At 34.6% G+C, this 24,138-nt stretch overlaps 1 pseudogene; it reads left to right on the top strand.

Annotated features, from left to right (window-relative positions):
- Nucleotides 1–7,509: 7,509 nt before the first annotated feature.
- On the top strand, nt 7,510–7,628 carry LOC120608325 (uncharacterized; annotated as a pseudogene).
- The last annotated feature ends 16,510 nt before the right edge of the window (nt 7,629–24,138 follow it).

Raw genomic sequence — 24,138 nt, 5'->3', positions numbered from 1 at the left:
TTCCTCCTCAAATTTTATTTTTTGCGATATAAATCTTATACTCACTTTCATTTGACTAGTATTTAGTCTATCAATCATATTCTACCAATATCTTATAGGTGCGTTGTTTAAGCAATGTACAGCTCCATTTCTTAAAAATCTATTTTTAAAATATTTTAACTATCATATTTAATTACACATACAATTGTTATATATCTGCATTATTTCTACCTTTTATTATGTTCTTTCTTTTTAACATACTTTTACTTTGTGTATTTTTCTTCCTTCACTAATTACTGTTTGATTAATAAATATTTTAAAATTATCTTTTTTATCTCTCTGATTTTGATGCTGCCCTTTTATTTTTAGTGGGCATCCTAAACTTTTTAATCTTGATATCCAGTATAATAATTCAAATATTAAACATTATTTTTACTCTATTTCAAGGAACTTTGATTACTGTCATTAATCTAGTTTGTTATTAACTTTTGTGTGCGTGCATTAGTTTCTTTGGTTTGATGAAAGTTAAAAATTTTGTTGAGATAATTTTAGATTTCTAACCATGTAGTTGTAAAAAATAATATGGAATAATCCTATGTATTCTTTACTCAATTTCCACCAATGGTTGGTTACATCTTACAAGCCTATGTTATACTATACTACAATATAAAGACCAAGATATTGACATTGATATAATCTATGGATCTTACTTGGATATCTTGTTTTACTTGTAGATATTTATGTGTATCTGTGTGTATTTCTTCAAGTATAAGTTTATTATAAGTGCAGGTTCATGTATCCACTACCGGTCAAAAAATTGCATATTCCATGACTATAGAACAAGATGCTTTCTTTCCTTATTCCTGGAAACAACTGTTTTATGTCTCTACAATTTTGTCATTTAAATAATACAGTATGTAGCCATTTAAAATTTTCTTTTTTGTCACTAAGTATAATTCTCTAGAGATTCATCTAGGTTACTATATCAATGAATAGTTTTTCTTTTAATTGAGCAGTTGTATTCCATGCTACCAGAGTTCATTTAACCATTCATTGAAGGACATTTGGACTGTTTTCAGTTTGGGGTTATTATGAATAAGGTTGCAATAAACATTTATGTACAAATTTTTCTATGAATATAATTTTAGATATTTGTGGATTAAAAACACAGAAAAGTAATTTTTAAGTAAACCAGTAAGTATAAGATCTCCAAATTTTTCCTTTTTTAGAGATTGTTTGGGGATTCAATATTAATTTTAGGATGGGTTTTCTGTTTCTAAAAACAATAGCCAATGGTGATATTTATAGGGATTTTATTGAATTTGTGAATTGCTTTGCGTAGTATTCTAATTTTAAAAATATTGTTTCCAATCTATGAACACAAAATGTATTTCTTTTTGTTTGTATCTTCTTTTATTTCTTTCAACAATGTTTTGTAGATTTTAGTGTACATGTCTTAATCTCCTTGGTTAAATTTATTCTTAATTTTTCTATTATTTTGAATGCTATTATAATTATTTTATTAATTTCCTTTAGGATTGTCAATTTTTAGTGTACAGAATTGAAAATAATTTTTGCATATTGATTTTATATCTAATAACTTTGCCAAATTCTTCATTTTAAATTCGGATGCCTTTTGTTTATTGAGCTATTATGAATAAGGTTGCAATAAAAATTTATGTACATTTTTTCTATTTTTTTCTTGCCCAATTGCTCTGGCCATAACTTCCAATCTCATGTTAAATGGAAATGGCAAAATGGGCTTACTTGCCCCATCCCTGATTTAAGTGGAAATGTTTTTAGTCTTTTACCATTGAATATGATGTTAATTGTGGGTTTTATATATGCCATTTATCATATTGAAGACATTTTTTTCTATTCATAGTTTATTGAGTGTTTTTATCATAAAAGGATGTTGCATTTTCTCAAACATTATTTGTACTTTGAGATAATTATATGTTGTTTTTGCTTTCATTTTATTAATATATTATATTGATTGATTTTCTAATGTACCATCCTTGCATCCTAAGAATAAATCTCACTTGGTCATAGTATATAAAACTTTAATATGTTGCTGAAATCAGTTCACTAGTATTTTATTTTTGAATATTTTTGCCTCAATATTGGTCTGTAATTATATTGTTGTGTCTTTGTTGGGATTTAATATTAGAATAATTTGACCTTCTATAATAATTTGAAAATTTTTTTATCTTTTAAAGTTTTTTGAAGAGGTTTCATGAGGATTAGTGTTTTTTTTTTATTTGATAAATAATCGACATATAACTGTGTAAGTTTAAGGTGTACAATGTGTTGATTTAATACATATATAAATTGCAATATGATTACTGCTGTAGTATTAGCTAATAACTCTACAACATCACATAATTATAATTCCTTTGTGTTGGAAAGAATTAAAATCCAGTCTCTTAGCAACTTTAAAGTTTATAATACAGTATTGTCGACTTGCTATGCTATGCATTAGCTTTCTAGGATTTTTTCACTATGCTATGCATTAGCTTTCTAGGATTTTTTTATTGTCTAGTCCCAAGTTTGTACTTATAAACAACATATTCCAAATTCTCCCACCCACCAGGCTTAGAAAACCACCATTCTGATCTCTGTTTTATGATCTTGGCTTTTCCAAATTCTACATATAAGTAAAATCATACAGTATTTGTCTTTCTTTGTCTGACTTACCTCAATTAGCATTATGCCCTCAAAGTCCATCCATGTTGTTGCAACTGGAAGAATTTCCTTTCTTCACATGGTTGAGTAATATTCCACTGCATATACATACCACATGTTCTTTATCCATTCACTCGTTGACAGACACTTAGGTTGTTTCCATGTCTTTGTTATTATAAATTGTGCCACATGTGCATATATGGCTTTGAACTCCTGTTTTTACTTCTTTTGGCTATAAGCCCAGAAGTGTAATGGTAGTTCCATTTTACTTATTTTTTTTGAGAAATTTTATTACTGTTTCCATAGTGAGTGTACCAATTTGCAATCCCATCAACAGTGCATTATGGTTCCCTTTCCTTCCCATTCTTGCCGATACTTTTTATCTCTTGTCTCTTTGATGATAGCCATTCTAACAGGGGTGAAGTGCCATCTCATTGTGAATTTGACTTGCATGTACCTAATAATGAGATGTTGAGCATCTTTTTCATGTCTGTTTACCATTACATGTTTTTCTTTGGAAAAATATTTAGTTTCTCTACCTTTATTTTTTATCAGATGGTTTGTTTTTTGGAATCAGGTTGTATGAGTTTTTTATATGTTTGGATTATAACTGCTTATCAAATATATAATTTACAAACATTTTCTTTAATTTCATAGATGCTTTTGATATTGTTGATTTTTTTTTTCTGTGAAGCTTTTTAGTTTGATGTAGTTTCACTTTTTCATTTTTTCTTCTGTTGTTCCTGCTTTTGGTGTCATATCTAAATACACATATTGCCCAGTCCAATGTCCAGAAGTTCTTTCTCTTTGTTTTCTTCTAGGAGTTTTACAGTATCAGGTCTTATGTTTAAATCTTTAATCCATTTCAAGTTAATTTTTGGAGTGGTGTAAGATAGGGGTCCAAGTTCATTTTTCTTCATGTTGTTTATTACAATACTATTTGTGAAGAGACTATCTTTTCTCTATTTAGTGTTGTCGGCTCCCATGTAAATGTAAGATGTCGAGGTTACTTTTGGGCTCTCTATTATGTGTCATTGATCTATGTGTCTGTTTTTATGCCAGTACCATATCGTTTTAATTACTATACCATTGTAGTATACTTTAAAATCAGGAAGAGTGATGCATGCAGGTTCATTCTTCTTTCTCATAAATTATTTGGTTATCTGGGGTCTTTTCTTGTTCCATATGAATTTTAGAATGTTTTTTTTGTTTTTTGTTTTTTGTTGTTTTTTTTTTTTTGTAAAAATGCTGTTAGAATTTTGATAGAAGTTGCATTGACTCTATAAATGGCTTTGGGTAGTATGGACATTTTAAAAAATATATTTATTCTTCCAATATATAAACACAGGATATATTTCCATTTATTTTGTTCTCAAAATTATAAAGAACTTTTACTTATTTATTGTAAAGAACTTTTACTTCCTTGGTTAAATTTATTCCTAAATATTTTACTGTTTTTAATGCTATTGCAAATGGGATTTTATTAATTTTTATATGTAGTTTTTTTGTGTATAAAATGCAACTGATATTTGTATATAACTTTTATATTCTGAAAGCTTTCTGAATGTATTGATTAATTCTAACAGTTTTTAATAATCTTTAAAATTGTCTACTTATAAGACCATATCATCTGTCAAATGAGACAACTCTTCTTCTCTCTCTTTTTTTTTTCTTGCTTGATTGCTTTGGCTAGGACTTCCAGTATTATGTTAAATAGGAGTTGTGATAGTGGGCACACTTGTCTTTTTCTGACTCTAGAGAAAAAGCTATCAATCTTTCACCATTGAGTATGGTGTTAACTGTGGTTTTGTTGTATATGGCCTTGATTATGTTGAGATATATTTCTTCTATACTTAATTTGTTGAGAGTTTTAATTATGAAAATATGTTGTATTTTGACAAATGATTTTTCCATTTATTTTGATAATTATGTGATTTTTATCTTTTGTATTATTAATATGTTGTATTGCATTTACTGATTTGTACATTTGAATTTTTCTTGCGTCTCAGGGATAAGTCCCGTTTGGTCATGATGAAAAATCTTTTTTAGTGTTGATAAAGTTTTCATTGAGAACTTTTTTGTCTATGATCATCAAGTATATTGATTTATAGTTTTATTGTAGTGTCCTTATCTGGCTTTTATATCATGGTAATGTTGGCCTAGTAAACTAAATTTTGCAGAATTCTATTTTTTTTATTATTTGGAAAAAGTTTGCGAATACTTCTCATTAATTCTTTCTTAAAAGTTTAGTAGAATTTAACAGAGAAGAAAATTCTGGAATTTTCTTTGTTGAGATGATTTCTTTAATTACTGAATCTCTTTTAGTTATTGTCTGCTTAGATTTTCTACTTCTTCATAATTCAGTTTTGATAGTTTATATATTTCTAGAAATTTATTTTTTTCTTCTAGTTTCTCCATTTTTTGGCATTTAATTGTTTGTAGTATTTTCTTAGGATATTTTGCATATTTTTGGTATTAGCTGTAATGTCTTTTTTTATTTCTGATTTTATTGTCTTCACTTATTTTTTCTTAGTTTAGTTCAAAATTTATCTTTTTTTGGTCTTTTCAAAAAACGTCTGTATTTTTGTTGATCTGTTCTACTGATTATTCTGGGCTTTCTTTTATTCATTTCTGTTCCGTTTTATTATTTTCTTCTTTCAACTTTGGGGTTGGTTTGTTCTTTTTCTAGTTACTTGAGGTATAAATTGAGGCTATTTTAATTGTTTTCTTTTTTCTTAATGTAGACATTAATCATTATAAACTTTCCTCCTAGCCCTACTTTTGATGCTTCTCATAACTTGTGGTATGTTGTGTCTTTATTTTTATTTGTTTCGAGATTTTGTCCCCCTTTTGATTACTTCTTTGACCCATTGGTTGTTCGGAAGGGTCCTTAATTTTTACATATTTGTAAACTTTCCCATTTTTCTCCAGTTACTGAATTCTGGTTTTATATCATTGTAGTTGGAAAAGATACTTGGTATAATTGCAATTCTTCTTAAATTTTAGACTAGTTTTGTGACTTAAATTATAATGTATTCTAGAGAATGTCCTATGTGAACTTGAGAAGAGTGTTTATTTTGGTGCTGTTGAATGAAATGTTCTTTATATATCTGTTAAGTCCATTTGGTATAATGTGTAATTGAAGTTCATTATTTCTTCATGTTTCTCTGAATGATCAATATTTTGCTGAACTGGAGTATTGATGTCCCTTACTATTACCAATATTTAAGACACAACATGTTAAACATTTAATATCGGAAGTTACAATAAGCGGGTAGGTAGGGTAGAAGGTGATGATATCTTGGTATCTAGATATCTGTATTTAACAGAAAAGTAGTTGCTTCTCAAAAGAATAACCCTGAAAATAATCTGTAATGATATCTGTATGCTAAACTTTTATAATTGGAACCCAATAATTTGGTTTCATGTGAAATAACAGGGCCTAGGACAAGGTTCAGAAAAATGTGTACAGCTTAACTTTGCATCTCCCAAACTGTGTGCATGAATGTGCTCTGGAGCATTACAAGATATTTTTAAACGTCCAGGGAAATCAGAAATATCTCACAGAAAATAAACACATAAATATGCACCCTGGCTATTTCTCCCTTAAGATCTGTCAGCATTTGCTTACAATATTTACATGCTTCAATATTTACAATTGTTATATATCTTTAATAAATTAATCCCTTTACTATTACATAATGACCTTGTCTCTTGTTATTATTTTTGGATTAAAGTCTATTTTGTTTGATATTGGTATAGCCACTCACACTTTCTTTGGGTTTCCATTTTCATAGTATATATTTTTTGATAGCTTGATTTTCAGCTTATGTGTGTCTTTAAAGCTGAAGTGAATCTCTTGTAAGTAGCATATAGTTGGGTTTCGTTTTTGTATTCATCCAGCTTCTACGTATCTTTTGATTGGTGAGTTTAATCTATTTTCATTTAAACTAATTATTGATATGTCAAGACCTATTAATACCATTTTACTAACTGTTTTTTGGTTGTTTCATAGTTCCTTTTTTATATTGAGATTTGTTTTTGTTTTTTTTTCTTCTCTGAATGTCTGCCTTTGTAATTTGATGATTTTCTGTAATGAGGCAGCTTGATTCTCTTCTCATCTTTTGTGTACTACTGTAAGTTTTTGATTTGTGGTTGCTATGAGGCTTACATAAAAGTTCTTACAGTTATAACAGTCTGTTTTATGATGATAACAACTTTTATTGCATTAAAAAACTCTGTCCTTTTATTCCCTCCTAACATTTTATGTTTTTGATGTTGCAATTTACATCTATTTATATAGCATATCCATTCATGACATATAGCAGCTATAATAGTTTTTAATACTTTTGTCTTTCAACTTTTACATTAGAGTTAAGTGGTTAATATATAATCATATCACAATATTAGAATATTTTGAATTATTTTATATACTCATTTTTACCAACATGCTATATGTTTTTATATGCTTCCATCTTACTAAATAGCATCTTTTTATTTCAACTTGAAATTTTTCTTTTATTATTTCTTTTAAAGTGTGTCTAGTGGTCATTAAATTCCTCAGTATTTGTCAAGGAAAGTTTTATTTCTTCTTTATTTCTGAAGGACAGGTATACTAGATATTGTATATGTCATTCAGAGGTTTTCTGTTGTTGCTTTGTTTGTTGACTTTCTTTCAGCACTTTGAATATATCATTCCTCTCTTTTTTGGCCTGCAGTGTTTCTTCCAAGAAATTCACTGATAGTCTCATAGGAGTTTCCTTGTATTTAAGATTTTGTTTTCTTAATTTTTTAAAAATTCTCTCTTTGCATTTGATTTTGACAGTTTTATTAAAACGTCTTGGAACCTACGGCCATGCCACCCTGAACAATCTCAATCCCAAATGATCTCGGAAGCTAAGCAGGGTTGGGCCTGGTTAGTACTTGGATGGGAGACCACCTAGGGAGACCAGGTGCTATAGGCATTAAAAAAATAAAAAATAAAAAAATAAATAATAATAAAATGTCTTGGATAATTCTTTTTGGGTTGTACTTGTTGGAGACTTACGAGTTTCATGTACTTGAATGTTTAATTATCTTACTAGATTTGGGAAGATCTCAGCCATTATTTGCTTAACTAAGCCTTCTGCTCCTCTTACTTTCTCTTCTCCTGAGACTCTCATACTGTGTAAGTTGTTTATTTGATATTATTCAATAATTCAAACAATCTTTCTTTACTCTTCTTATTTTTTTAAATTCTTTTCTCCTCTAAATATTTCAAGTGATTTTTCTTCAAGTTTACAGATTCTTTAATTTGCTTGATCAAGACTACTATTGATGCTCTCTACTGCATTTTAAAAATTTTATTCATTGCATTATTTAGCTCCAGCATTTCTGGGTTTTTTATTTATTTTTTTATTTTTTTATGGTAACTTTGGTTAACGAAATCTGATAAGTTTCAATTGTACATTTTAACAGTAAAGCCTGTTTTTTGCTTTTTATAATTTATATATGTATGTTAAATTTCTCATTTGTTTGTGTATTGTTTTCATCATTTTATTTAATTTTGCCTCTGTGTTTTCTTGTAGCTCACTGAGCTTCCTTAAAATAAATATGTTGAATTTTTTTATCAGGCAAGTCACAGTTCTTCATTTCTTTGGGATGAATTACTGGAAGTTTATTATGCTTTTTGTTGATGTTATGTTTTATTGATATTTCATATTTCTTGAAGTTTCACAATGTTCTTTGCATTTAGGAAGCAGTCACCTCCTCCAGGCTTTACTGACTGCCTTAAGGAGAGAAACACTTTCTCTCAGTTTTAGTGATTCTGAGACTTTCTCAGACATTTTTCTGTGGATACACACCTCTTGTCTCTTTTGGAGAGAATCTTCTAATTGATTTATGAACAAAAGGGAGAATTTTGGATAAAAAAGGAGGTTCTATAGAAAAGAATCTTTCAGGGTGATCTGATTATAAATTTCTAACTTGGCCAATCATGGTGAGTAGTCACACTCAGGAATATATCTCCTTTAATAAAAGACTTATCTTTGTCTGAAGCAAGCTCTGTCCGTTGTTTCTGTACATCTAGATTAACACACTTCTGAAATACCTCTTTTCAGACCCTTCTTTACCACTCTTTAAGACCCCTCCTTATAAAGCATGTGCGCCTTCAAGAGAGCACATAATCTTAAGGTATAATCCAATCTTCTTTCTCCCATATTCATATAATCTTCTTTATGTTCCTTCATTAATCTCAAATGCATAAAATAAACAGCAAACTATTATTCTTGGAAGCATTTTTCTCAGTTTGTTGTGATCTAGCTTCCAGGTATATCCTCTGTTTGGCTTAAATAAATTTTTATAAAAATTCTCTACAGGTTTGGATAGTCCTAATGACACAATTCTTCTGGAAATTGTTTTAATTATATTTAATGCTTTTAATAATTTAAAATTATTAATATCCCCATTAGAATCCTTTTCTATTACCTGAGGTTTTAGAGTTTGAATAATGCAGTTGTATGTTTTCACTGTCTTTAGTGAATTGTTTTTTCATATTTTGTAATTTTTATAGAAAGTTAATGTTTGCAGAGTTACTTTCTTCGTGTAAGAATTCTGTTTGGCATATTTTTGAAGTTATCTCCTCAAATAGTTTCTCATTTAGTTTTTAAGGCATACCTTGGGTTTCACCAACCTATAAAAATATAAAAAAATATATATAAAAGTAAATAAGTAAGGCTTGTGGGCCATGAGGCCTCTGTTGCAACTACTCAACTCGACTGTTGTAACATAAAACAGCCATAAGCAAATAAATGAGTAGCTGTTAATAAATCTTTATTTACAAAAATAAGCAAATATCCTCCAGGCTGTAATGTGTGTCCCATGACCCATGACTTTCATTAGAAGAAGGCATTCTTAGTTTAAATCATAGAAAGTGCAGGATTAATATTTGGCATCTCAGGGTGGGCTCTCAAGTTTCCTGGTATTTCATATCCAAGTCCCAGGAAGAGAAACTATTGTTTATTCCTAGTGCCAGTGAGTACATATTCTCCCATAAATTATTTCTGTGTGCTTACAGCCCTTCAAATAATATGGCTTTTTCTACAATTAAAATTCTCAACATGCAGCAGGTCCAGCAGCATTTGAGTGTTAGAACCCAAGATTCTGAATGCAGACTTCTTTTACCAGTGTAGTTGATTGGATTATGTTGGCATGCCTTTGAATAATAAATAGATGATCAATACAACATAATTTTTACATTTCGATGTTCTCAGGAAGTAAGAAAATTTTTCAAGGAGCTCAAAATAAGCAAACAAACAATAGCTCTATAAGGAGAAACATAAACTATGAAATGAGGTAACATGTAAAGGGCAAGGTTTTTGGAACCATTGCAATGTGAGCTTTGTGCACAGAGTAAACCATAGACCCGAGTAACTATATTAAGAATTAAAGATATTATATTAAAATTGCACTAACTATTGTTAACAGATTTTTTTTTTTCAAATTTTAGAGGCTTACCAAGGTGTCAGCGCCAAGCTGATCAAGAAGGGAAGGTTTCGGTGCTGAGATGCCCAGTTGAAAGAATGCACAACGAGCCAACATGAGAATGAAATGGCAGACACTAACTTTATTGCAGGGAGCCTGTGCTTCTACACTAGGGGACTGCATGGGATATATATGTCAGAGAATAATAATGGCATTCTGCCACACATGCATAATAAACAATAAACTGAGTCATATTTACATAAGTTAGGCACAGGCACCCTACTATTTTAAAATAACATTTTAAATCCAGAGTCTTATCCCTAGCCATGAGCCTGGACCACAGCCAGACCTGGGACCCATGCTCCACTCTTACAGAGTTGTGGCGCAGGATCTGGCCCGGAGGGCACTACCTTGGGCCCACAGTCCATAACTACAATACAAAGAACAACAAAATACTACCAGGCTACAGGCGACAAAGGCTAGGATGGCTACTGTCCACCGCCAGGAGGACCCCCAGGAATTCCACCAAATTGTCAGAGGGTCTTCTCCCAGGGCATGGATGGCTTAGACTTCAGCATCCATTTCCTGGAGAGTTGCTGTGCCTGCTCAGCATTCTACATTCTACATGGAGCAGGGCATAGGTGTCCACAGTCTCTCTAGGTGCTGCTCAGCACACCAGGGGCATTGTGTCATGGCAACTTGTGCTTGTGCCTGTGTCAATGATAGCCCCCATGGCTTCACTACCTGTCCCATGGTATGGACGCCTGCATGCACCAGTTTTTGGTGGAGCCAGGGGCTAGAACCGGTGGTACACGGGCAAAGCAGATTTGTGCCAATGAATCACCTGCATCATTGCCTGGGGCCTGTAATGGCTGATGGACAGAGACATTATATATAGTAGTTTCCTGTTGAAGACCCCGCTTCTGGAGGTCTTCGCATAACCCCTGGCCCCATAGGGCTATCATTCACTCCTCAGCAGCCCATTGGGACAGCCAGAGTCAGACCTCAATACATAGCCCACTGTTAGTGCAGAAGTGCACTGGGCCAGTTTCATTCATGAGGACCAACCACGTAGCATGAAGCTCTGCCCATTGGCTGGACTGCCCAGAACCAGTCTCATACCAGAAGGTTTCTATAGACGTCTGTAACACCATGGCAGCTCGGGTTGGGGGCTGCCCGTGGCATGAGTCATCTATGTACCAGGCATCCTCAGGGATGGGAGCCTGAACCTCTACATGGAGACTTGGTACATCTCCCATCTCAGCAGGTTACACCAGGAGCTCTGTTTGAAATTGCACTAGTCCCGATAGGGAGTACAGTTGATCTGACAGGGGGCTCACAGAGAACTGCGCCCACTGCTCCAGGTACGCGCCCCCGCCGCCTTGGTCAGTGTAGGGATTTGTGCAATTCTCGTACAGGCAGTCTTCACCCAAGATCGTAGCCACCCCTCTTCAGGGTACGTGGACTGCATAGTTACGGAATTAGGTCCAGTGATGGCCTCACTGTCAGAAGAGCTGTATATGTGGCAACCAGTTGCTTCTCTATCAGAGTATACCATGCTTCCGCGCCTTACCATGACTGGGACCAGAAGCCTATCGGCACCTTCCAGGAACCATGTTTCTGACACAAGCCCCATCCAAACTCTGCATCATCTACCTGCACCGTAAGCAGTAATGGGATTTACTATACATAGAGTTTGAGCTTGTACTACTTCTTGCTTTGTAGCCTTAAAGGCCTCTTCTATCTCAGGGGTCCAATCCCATTGGGCATCCCGTCGCACTAGATGGTGCAGGAGTCGCATCAAGGAGGCTAAATGAAGAATGAACACTCTCCATAACCCCAGCAGTCCCAAATAAGTTTGGAGCTGCTTAACAGTTTCAGGTCGGGGATATGCCTGTATCTTATCAATCACTGCCTCTGGCATTATTTTTGTCTAACCCAATCAGACAACTCCCAAGAATTTGACAGAGATCCCAGGTCCCTGGATCTTGTCCTCACTGACTGCCCACCCCATCAGTGAGAGATTCTTGCAAGCTGGTTGATGCTACTTCTAGTTCTGTAAGAAAAACAGAGGTTAGCATTATATCATCAATGTAATGATGCAAATGCATTAGGAGTGGTCGTTTCCACACAGCTAAATCTTGAGCCACGAGACCATGGCACAGAGTAGGGCTAGAGAAAAAGGCATTTGCCAAGTTCACCACATAAGGGTATCATCCAAGTTCATGTGACAGCCGATCCATGATGTACGTGACATTCAGCATGGCAGCATGCTTGGGCGGCGGCTTGACCTTATTCAACTCCCAGGCTTCTTCACTGGCTACACGGGGAGTTGTATGGGCTATGAATAGGATGAATGACACTGGCTTCTTCCAGTTTCAGAATGGTGCGTACTATTTCCTCATGGCTGCCCAGCAGGTGGTAGTGCTTTGTATTCACTACCCAGGTAGCCTGGGGCAGCACAAACAGGGAATGGTGTGGACATCCCTGGATAATAGTTTTCACCACCCAGATACGAAGGTGAAATTCACCAGCAGTGGTATTTACAGTCGAGCCTCGCAAAACGTCAACCCCAAAATGTACTCCTATATGGGGGATATGTACACTTGGTACGCCAAGGAGGCAATCTCAATACCCAATGTCATAGGGACCTGCCGCATGCAAAATACTCAACCCCCATAGCCTTCTATGGTTGTAGTGGGCCCGGAAAACTTGCCCGGATTCTCATAGAGCAGGGCACTGTCAGCACCCACGTCCACGAGGGCTAATACCCTCTGCACATTGTGGGGGGACCAATGTATAGTCAGTTTCACACATGGCCTCAGGTCAACCAACTCCCCCACCAACCAGGTGTCCCGGCTGAATCCCTAATCAGGGAGATAATCCGCCAGCCTCACCTCACAGGCTGTGGCTTTCCTGGGAACAGGAGTGAATTGGTGGTCAGAGTGCAGCTGATTCCACAGCACCAGCAGCACTTCATTAGGTTGCTGCTCAGTCTTTTCTGCAGAGACACCTGTGGCAAAGAGATCAAACCACATCTGCCTGTGGCTCACTTTCATGGCTGATAGGGCTGGGCACTGCCCTGCCCCTCTCTTTTCGGCCACACTTTCGTCCTTGCACTGGCTGGTTTGGGAGTGCAGCGGGTGGTGCAGCATGCACTTGGGTGGAACACTCCTGGCTTTTCACATCCACATCCCCCAACCTTGCTATGGCAGGCATTACCTTGTGGATCTGCCTATTTATGTAAGAGGCAGGCAGTGTTGCCATGGTGCCAAAAGTACCAGCCGGGCCAGAGGTCAAGATCAAGTCCTTCATACGGGTTGTAAATACCTCCTCATCGAGACTAGTGTACTGGGCGGGAAACATGATCTGTAGCATGCCCATTTCCCAAATTATCTGAACCAAATTTAAGTATGTGGCCCATCTGCTCACTGTTTCTGGCAGCCCCTAGGGTTGGTCCACACTGTCTGAGCAGTGGACATGAGTCAGTTAATGAAGGAGTGGTTGCCTGCACTCCTCCCCCTCCCCCCCGGGAAGTGCCACATTCTAGAGGCGCTGCCTGAGGGACGGCCTCACCATTACAGAGGCCAGCTGAGCCATCTCTTCCGAAGATAATTCAGTCCCTTCATCCCTGTCATCCCACAGCCCCAGCAGCCACCCTGGAACTGTCTCCCTGGCTCTCTGTCATACCTATTTCATCAGGTCCCAGAGTTTGTCAAGGGTGTACTGGATCAAGGTGTTATGCTTTTTAGCCTGGGTTGGGGCACTACCAGCTTGCCCTGCCACCAAAGCTTCCCCACCCCCACCCCCCCCCACCTCCACTAGGGCCAACGGTTACCCTACTTCAAACTGCTGCCATATCACTGGCTGCGCTTGCTGAGGTATCGCTGGTGGGTTCCCAGTCCGGGACTATGGCAGCGATATGTCATGGCCCTGCAGCATGCGTTCTGCTGCTGCCAGCCGCCTTTCCAGTGCTTCTTTCTAACAATGCAATTGTTGCACCCACTGAACCTGGTCCTGAACCTCCAGGCTGGCCTGCTGCAGCACCATCATGAACATTCAGGCCACCCAACTCGCTGCCTCCTGGTGAGCGGTCAGGACATTCGGCTCCAGCAACTCCCGGGCTTTCTGGACGTCCTGTGGACTCGGCCTCACTCCATCCCAATCCTGCAGGGCTGTCCACGTAGCCAGATAAGGAGGTGGGGGGACACATGTCTTCCACCCGAGTATCCTCCACCCAGGACCTTCCGGAGTGCTGGGAGCTGTACTCACCTCATCCTGCCAGCTCCACCTTGTGTCAGCTCCCAGCTGATCAAGAAGGTTTCGGTGCTGAGATGTCCAGTTGAAAGAAAGCATGATGAGCCAACATGAGAATGAAATGGCAGACACCAACTTTATTGCGGGGAGCGTGCACTTCTGCTCTAGGGGACCACATAGACTTTATTTATGTCAGAGAATAATAGTGGCATTCTGCCATACATGCATAATAAACAATAAGCTGAATCATACTTACATAAGTTAGGTGCAAGCACTCTACTACATTAATGTAACATTTTAAATCCGGTGTCCTATCCCTAGGCACAAGTCTGGATCACAGCCAGACCTGAGACCCACACAATGTAACATGTATTTCTCATTTATATGAGATACAAACTCAGAAGTGATGATTTCAGGATCCAGTTTCCTTCTCTCTTGTGGTTCTACCATATTCAGACATGTCTTCTGAAATTACAAAACTTATTTACAACAAGCAGGAGTAAAGGGAAATAGCATGGATAATTATGTGTGTTTATGCATGAAAAACTTATGTCTGGAAAAGCTTAAGCTTGGAAATGGTCTCATAACTTCCATTCACAAGTCAACAGTGAGATAGCATTCTTATTTTCAGAGAACTGTAAAGTATGTTTTAAATGTAGTTTAGCTCTGTGCCCAATAAAAAATTAAATTTGATAATTATCTAACAGTGTGCCACATCCTCTTTTTTAATTGTCAGCTATCTTTTTCACTCTCTTTATTCATTCAGAATCTACTTCCCTATTTTCAAGTAGGACAACCAAAATTTCTACCCAGTCACTGCATACATATCAATTTACAGAATCTCTCATTAAGTTTTATTCCTTTTTATAAGGTTGTTATATATGTCCTGGTAATCTTTCACATATAATCTTAAAAGACAAGTCATCCTCCTCTTACTTCACCCATGCAATCATAATGATTGATCTAAAACAGGATAACAACAATAAAGCTTTTATTTGAAAATAGAAGAATGAAGCCTCACAAAAGTCACTGGTCAATGCAAAGATGAAATATCACTTAGTGGGCATTATAAAATTTTTGAACACTAGCAGTCAGAGAAATTACTTGACTCTTATCCAAAAATAATATATTCTATTAATTGTATTATATTACATATATTTTATATTATTTATATTTTTATGACAACATTTGAATTAATGTTGAGTAGTTTTCACTAATTTTTTGTGGCAAGTGTGAGGGACTGTTAATTTTTCACTTAAATAAAAAAATAATTTTAATGTAGGTTTTTTTAATTAAAAATTATTGGGGTGATGTTGATTAATAAAATCAAACGAGATTCAAGTGTGCAATACAACAGTATGTCATATATATATATATATATATATATATATATATATATATATATATATATATATATATACACTGCATTGTGTTCACCATCCAAAGTTAGATTTCCTTCTGTCACCAAATACTTGACCCCATTTACCTCTATCTACTTATCTCCACCCCTCTTCTCTCTGGCAACCACTAATCCACTGTCCGTATCCATGACTTTTTCTCATGTTTCTTTGTTACTTTCACTTTTATATCCCACACAGGAGTGAAATCATATGGTTTTGAACTTTTCTATCTGACTTATTTCACTCAGCGTGATAATCTCAAGCCCTATCTGTGTTGTCGCAAATGGTAGAATTTTATCTTTTCTTATGGCTGAGTAATATTCCATTGTATATATGTACCACCTCTTCTTTATCTAATCATCTATTGTAAGACATTCCAGTTGCTTCTATGTCTTGGCTACCATGAATAATGTTGCTGTGAACATCGGGGTGCATATATCTTTGTAGATTAATGTTTTCAGGATTTTTAGGTAAATACTCAGAAGAGGGATTGCTGGGTCATATGGTAATTAAATTCTCAGTTTTCTGAGAAAACTTCATACGGTCTTCCATACTGGTTATGTTAATATACATTAAATTACATTATATTAATATCCACCAGCAGTGTATGAGGGTACCTTTTCCACTCACAACCTCTCCAACACCTGTCATTACTTATGGTGTGATGATAGCCACTCTAACCTATGTGAGATGGTATCTCATCGTGGTTTTGATTTGCATTTCCCAAATAGTTAGTGAAGTTGAGCTTTTTTTTTGTATATCCGTGGGCCATTTGTATTTCTTCTTGGGAGAAGTGTCTGTTCAGGTTTTCAGCCCATTCTTTAATTGAATTGCTTGTTTTTTTATTGTTGATGTGTGAGTTTGTTATATATTTCTAATAATTAGGCTTTCATCAGAGTCGTTGATTACAAATATATTCTCCCATTCAGACGGTTGCCTCTTTACTTTGTTGATGTTTTTTTGCTTGTTTGTTTGTTTTTGCTGTGCAGAAGCTATTTAATTTAACATAGTCTTATTAATTTATTTTTGATTTAACTTCCCTTGCCTTTGATGTCAAATTTATAAAATCTCTAAATCCAAGGTCCATGAGTTTAGTTTCTATGTTTTCTTCTATACAATTTGTTGTCTCAGGTCTCATATTCAGGTTCTTGATCCATTTCGAGTTAATTTTGGTGTATGGTGATAGATAGCAGTCTAGTTTCATTCTTTTACTTATGGCTTTCCAATATTCCCAGCACTATTTATTGAAAAGGTTTTCCTTTCTCCATTGAATATTTTTGGTTTCTTTGTCAAAACTTATTTCCCCATATGTACAGGGGATTACTTATGGACTCTCAGTTCCATCTCATTGGTCTGTGTGTCTGTTTTTCTGCCAATACCATGCCAATTTGATTATTGTTGCTTTGTAGTATAATTTGAATTCAGGCAGAGTAATTCCTCCAACCTTACTTTTTTTCTCAGGATTGCTTTGGCTATTTGGAGTCTTTTGTGCTTCCATAAAAACCTGATAATTTATTGTTTTATTTCTTTAAATGATGCTGTTGGAATTTTGGGGAGGTTGCATTATATCTGTATAATGTTTTAGGTCATTTTAACTACATTGATTCTTCCAGTCCAAAAATAAATTATCTTTCATTTCTTCGTGTCTTCTTCAATTTTCTTTTAATAATGTCTTATAGATTTCAGTGTATAGGTTTTCCAAATGTTTCATTAGGTTTATGCCTAAGCATTTTATTCTTTTTATTGAAATTGAAAAAAGAATGGTATTTTTTTTTCATTTCTTTTTCTGAAAATTCATATTAGAGTATTGGAATACTGTGGATTTTTGAACATTGATTTTATACCCTGAAATTTTACTGTATTTGTTTATTTTTTTAGCAGTTTTTTAATGGTGTCATTAAGGTTTTCTATATAGAGAATAATGTCATCTGCGAAAGGTGACAATTTGACTTTTTCATTTCTTATTTGGATGCCTTTTATCTCTTTCTCTTGCCTAATTGCTCTCACTAGGACTTCCAATACTATATTGAATAATAATAATGATAGCAGATGGCCTTGTCTTCTTTCTGATCTTATGGGACAGGTTTTTAGTTTTTCATCAAATATAATATTAGCTGAGAGTTTGTTGTATATAGCTTTTATTGAGGTCCGTTCTTTCTATACCCATTTTATTGTTTTAATCATAAATAGATGCTGTGTCTTGTCAAATGTTTCATCTGTATCTACTGATATGATTGTATGTTTTTTTTTATTTTTTTTTATTTTATGTGGTCTATCACATTAATCTATTTCCATATGTTAAACAACCCAGTGATCTGGGATAAAGCTCACTTAATCATGGTGTATAATATTTTTAATGTGTTGTTGTATTATATTTGTTAGTATTTTATTTAGAATTTTTGTATCTATGTTCCTAAGAGATATTGGTCTATAGTTTTTTGTGCGTTTTACCTTTACCAAGTTTTGGTTTCAGGGTACCGTTGGCCTCATAAAATTAGTTAGGAAGTCTCCTTTTCAATTTTTCAGAAAAGTTTGAGAAAAAACAGGTATTAAATTTTCTTCGAATGTTTGGTAGAATTTACTGGTGAAGCCATCTGGTCCTGAACTTTTACTTTTGGAGAGGTTTTTGATGATCATTTCAATTTCTATACTGTTTATTGCTCTATTTCGATTTTCCAGTTGTTCATGATTCAGTCTAGGAAAGTTGTATATTTCTAATAACTTGTTCATTTTTTCTAGGTAATTATATTTTGTGTCATATAGTTTTTCATGATGTTCTTGTATGATCCTTTGTATTTTAGTGGTATTTGTTGTAACTTCTTTTATTCCTGATTTTGTTTATCTGTCTTCTTTCTCTTTTCTCTTTATGGGTATAGCAAGAGGTTTTTCAATTTTATAAATTTTCTCAAAGAAAAGTTTTTTGTTGCATTAATTTTTTTCTATTGTCGTTTTGTTCTCAATTTTATTTAATTCTGCTCTAATTTTGATTATTTCCTTCTTTCTGCTGACTTAGGCTTCATTTGTTCTTTATTTTCTAGTTTTTTTTTTCAGGGGTTGTAACATTAGGTTATTTAGGGATTTTTCTCGTTCTTGAGATAAGCCTGTAATGATATAAACTTTCCTCTTATTACAGCTTTTGCTGTGTCCCAAAAGTTTTGATATGTTGTACTTTGATTCTAATTTGTTTCTGTGTATCTCTTAATCTCTCTTTTTGTTTATTTTATAACCCTGTCATTCTTTAGTAGCATGCTGTATTATCTTCACATATTTGTGGTTCTCCCTGCTTTCTTTTTACAGTTGATTTCCAGTTTCAAAGCATAATGGTGAGAAAATATGCTTGGCATGATTTCAATCTTTTTAAATTTGTTTCAGTTAGTTTTGTGTTTCAACATATGAGCTCTTCTTGAGAATGTAATATGTGCACTAGAGAAAAATCTGTACGCTTCTGTATTGAGATGAAAGGCTGTGTAATGTCAATTATGTCCAATTGATCTCATGTGTCATTTAAGGACAATATTTTCTTATTGATTTTCTGTTTCGATGATCTATCCATTGCTGAGAATGAGGTATTTAGAACCAGTACTATAATTGTATCTTTGTCAGTTTCTCCCTTTAGTTCTGTTAATAGTTCTTTGTATATTTTGGTGCTCCTTGATTGAGATCATATATATCGATGAATGTTATATATTCTTGATGCATGGTCCTCTTTATCATTATAAAGTATTCTTTGTCTGTTATTACCAATTTTTTCTTGTAGCCAATTTCATTAGTGATAAGAATGGCTACCCCCTCTTTTCTCTGGATATCATTTGCTTGGAGTGTTGTTTTCCACCTTTTCCTTATGAACCTATACTTGTCCTTGCATCTGAGATGTGTCTCTTGAAGGCAACATATAGTTGTTTTTTTTTGTTTGTTTGTTTTGTTTTGTTTTTTTGTTTTTGATCCAATCTGCAACTCTGTGCCTTTTTATTGGTAAGTTTAGTCCATTTAGATTTAGGGTGAGAAGTGATGTCTGATGAATGGTGGAGTGAGGGATGTCCCCAGATCTCTCACCATGAAATAACAATAAGCTAAATAGTTAAAACTCAACAACAACAACAAAAAAACACCCAACCTACACATAAGCATGACTGAATGAGTGATCTGTGCATAAGAGCTACTACGGGTCGGAACTAGGGTATTGGGCAGTAGACTGGGCAAAACAATGAAGCTGCCTCATGCACTCAGAGCTCCCATCAGGAAGAGTTAGAGAGGAGAAGGTGCAGCAAATTCTCTAAACAGCCCTGCCTGAGAGAGCTATGAGCTCCATGCAAAAACAGTGCCTAGGAAGCAGGGCAGAAAACAGAGAAGTGGAGACAGCAGAGAAGCAATGGGTGATTATAACCAGCTGTGCTTTCAAAACATGAGCCAAAGACCCCATTCTCCAACCCAGAGGGCACCTCTCGCTATATCCTCCAAGACCGAACACTGCAGAGCCCCAGGAAAATCTAGCAAACGCTACTTAAACTGTTGCTAACACTAACAGGGACTGAGAATGAGGGTACCAATCATGACTAGAAAATCTAGCAAACATTTATTTTTTTTTAAAAAGGACATTTATAGGTGTTATATAAAACAGAGGTTCAAGAGGTTTAGATACAATGTACTGGAAACCAAAAGAAAAATGCCTTCTTAGCAACAGGCTAAAGATAAATTTTTATATAATAAATATTCTTTCTGGAAAAAAAAATAGCAGAATACATTTCCATTAATGTCCACGCAGAGAAATAGTCCATAAAAAACAACAACAATAACAACAACAACAACAAAAGAACAACCAAGGCAACAAGCCATCTTAGAAAGAAAAAGAAAAATCTCCAGCAAATAAACTTAAAGACAGAAATATGTAATTTAAATGACAGAGAATTCCAGATGGTATTTCTTAAAAAATGCGATGAAATCCAGAGCAACTCATATCAACAATTTCAGGAACTGAAAAAATACAACTAGATTTGCATAATGAGATTATTGGCAAGGGAATTGAAACCCTCAAAAGAAGCAAATAGAATGTCTGGAGAAGAAGAACACACTGAAACAGATAAATAAGCTTGGGAAATAGAGTCAACCAAATGTAAGAAAGGATCAGTGATATTGAAGACAGAAATCTAGAAATAAATCAGAAGGAAGAAGAGAGAAACCAAAGAAAAAAATAATGAAACAGAAATACAAGAACTAGCTGATACCATCAGGAGAGGAAACATAAGAATAATGGACATTATCAAAGGTAAGGAAAAGGAGCAGGGACTAGAAAGCATTTTCAGACAAATAGTTGACAAGAATTTCCCAAATCTGAGGAATGAGTTGCAGTTTGGAATTGAAGAAGTCAACAGAACATCCAATTGTCTCAATCCATAAAGGCCTTCACCAAGACATATTGTATTAAAATTATCAACAATCAATGACAAAGACAGAATTCTCAGGGCAGCCAGTGAAAAGACGATGGTAACCTATAAAGAAAAATCCACTAGATTGTCATCACACTTATCAGCACAAACCTTACAAGCCAGAAAGGAGTGGAATCAAATATTAAAAACAATTAAATGAAAAGAACTACCAGCTAAGAATAATGTATCCAGTTAAGCTCTCCTTTAGATATGAAGGATAAATAATGACCTTTCCAGACATACAAAAATAGATGAAATTCTCCACTATGAGACCTGCATTACAGGAAATACTGAAAGGGGTCAACTCACCTAAAACCAAATTACAAAAAAAATACATAACTTTGAGTAAGGTGATTAGCAGGCAGATAGAAGCAGAGTAGTACAACCCTTATTAAGAATAGGGCATTATAACCTTAAAAAATATGAAGAGATTTCCTACTGCAAGATAGCAATGAACGCTCATAATACATAGGGAAAAATTGAGACAAAAATAAAAGAAAGGGGTAGGATTCAAAGATTCAAATTTACAAAAGAGAATGGAGATAACACACATGCAGAGGAAAATGGACTACTATATATTTATAACTATTCTTAACATATTCATAATGATAACTACATGCCAAAGAATCAGAACTGAAGTATATAACATAAAGCAAGACACACCAGAGGAAAAATCCACAACACACCCCTTCCACTAAAAAAAAAAAAAAAAAAAATCGAAAAACAAAAAAAAACAGAAACACAGGGAGAAGGAAGCAATGGAAACACCAAGCTACCAGAAAGCAAAGGATAAAATGGCTATAGAAAAACATGTTTCAATAATCACCTTAAATGTAAATAGATTGAACTAATCAATGAAAGGCACACAGTTGCAATTAGATCAAAAAACAAAACCCAACATAGGCTGCCTTCAGGAGACATCTAAGCTCTAAAGACAAATATAGACTCAAAGTGAAAGGGTGGAAAATGATATTTCAAGCAAATGGCATTCAGAGAAAAGTGGGAGTAGCTGTATTAATACCAGCCGAAATAGTCATCAAAATGAAAAAGGTAAAGAAAGATACTGAGAGAAACTTCATAATGATAAAATGAACCATGCACAAGAAGATATAGCACTTAATAATATCTATGCTCCCAATCAGGGAAACCCAAAATATATAAAGAAAATATTAATAGAACTAAAAGTAGAAACAGGCGAAAACACTATCATAGTAGGGCACCTAAATACCCCACAGTCAGATATGGACAGATCTTCCAAACAGAAAATCAATAAAGAAATAACATCCTAAAATGAAACATTAGACCAACTGGACATTATTGACATTTACAGAGCCTTCCATTCCAAAACAGCTGCTTATACATTCTTCTCTAGTGCACATGGAACATTCTCAAGGTATGACCACATACTGAGACACAGAGATAGTTTCAACAAATATAAGAGGGTTGATATCATACCAAACATATTCCCTGATCATAATACTTTGAAGCAGGAGATCAACTGTAAAAAGGAAGTGGGAAGAACCACAAACACATAGAGATTAAACAACATGCTACTGAAGAATGACTGGATCAGGAAGAAAGCAAAAGAGACATCAGGAGATATGTAGAAACAAATGATAATGATAACATATCAAAAATTTGGGGACATGGCAAAAGCAGTAATAAGAGGAAAGGCCTATCTCAAAAAGAAGAATGAACCCAAATACACAACCTAATGCTTCATCATAAAAAAACTAGAAAAGGAAGAACAAATGAAGCCTAAAATCAGCAGAAAGAAAGAAATAATCAAAATTAAAGCGGAAATAAATGAAATTGAAAACAAAAAGCAATAGAAGAAATAAATGCAACAAAGAGCTGGATCTTTGAGAAGCTTAATAAAATCAATGAACCCCTGGCTAGACTCACTAAAGAAAAGAGAGAACAAGCAAAAATAAACAATATCAGGAATGAAAGAGGAGAAGTTATGACAGACACCACAGAAATACAAAGGATAATACAAGAATACTAAGAAAAAGTATATAACACTAAATTTAAAAACCTAGAAGAAATGTACCAGTAGTTAGAAAGATACAACTTTCCTAGGCTGAATCAAGAAGAACTGGAAAAATCTAAATAGACTGATCAGCAGTATGGAAAGTAAAAACAAAAATAAGTAAATGGGACTCCATCAAACTAAAAAAACTTCTGCACAGCAAAAGAAACTGTCAACAAGGTAAAGAGACAACCATGGAATGGGAAATTATATTTGTAAGCAAAGCCTCTGATAAGGGCCTAGTATCCAAAATATACAAAGAACTCGTAAACTCAATAATAACAAAATGATTCGATTAAAAAATGCTCAGAAGACCTGAACAGACACTTCTTCCAAAAAGACATATAAATGGCTAACAAATATATGAGTATATGAAAAGATGCTCAACATCACTGGCTATTAGGGAAATGCAAATCAAAACCACAATGAGATACCATTTTATACCTGCTTGAATAGCTATTGTCAATAGGACAAGTAAGAACGAGTGTTTCAGAGGATCCAGAGAAAAAGGAACCCTCATATCCTGCTGGTAAGACTGCAAATTGGTACAGCCATTATGGCAAATAGTATGGAAGTTCCTCAGAAAACTAAGAATTGATCTACCACATGATCCAGCAATCTCTCTACTGGACATTTACCTCAAAGACTTGAAAACTCATATCCTGATGTTCATAGCAGCATTATTCACAGTGGCCAGGACATGAAAACGACCCAAGTGTTCTACAATAAATGATTGTCTAAAGAAGTGGTGGTACATATATACAATGGAATATTATTCAGACATAAGAATAAATGAAATAGTGCCATTTGCAACAACATGGATGGACCTGGAGATAATCATGCTAAGAGAAATAAGCCAGACAAAAAAAGTTGAAAACTACATCATATCACTTATATGTGG

The sequence above is a fragment of the Pteropus medius genome, unplaced genomic scaffold, assembly GCF_902729225.1.
Source record: "Pteropus medius unplaced genomic scaffold, Ma_sr-lr_union100, whole genome shotgun sequence".
NCBI classification, from domain to species: domain Eukaryota; kingdom Metazoa; phylum Chordata; class Mammalia; order Chiroptera; family Pteropodidae; genus Pteropus; species Pteropus medius.
Note: the sequence above shows the minus strand (reverse complement) of the source record. Positions and strands in the feature narration are given on the sequence as shown.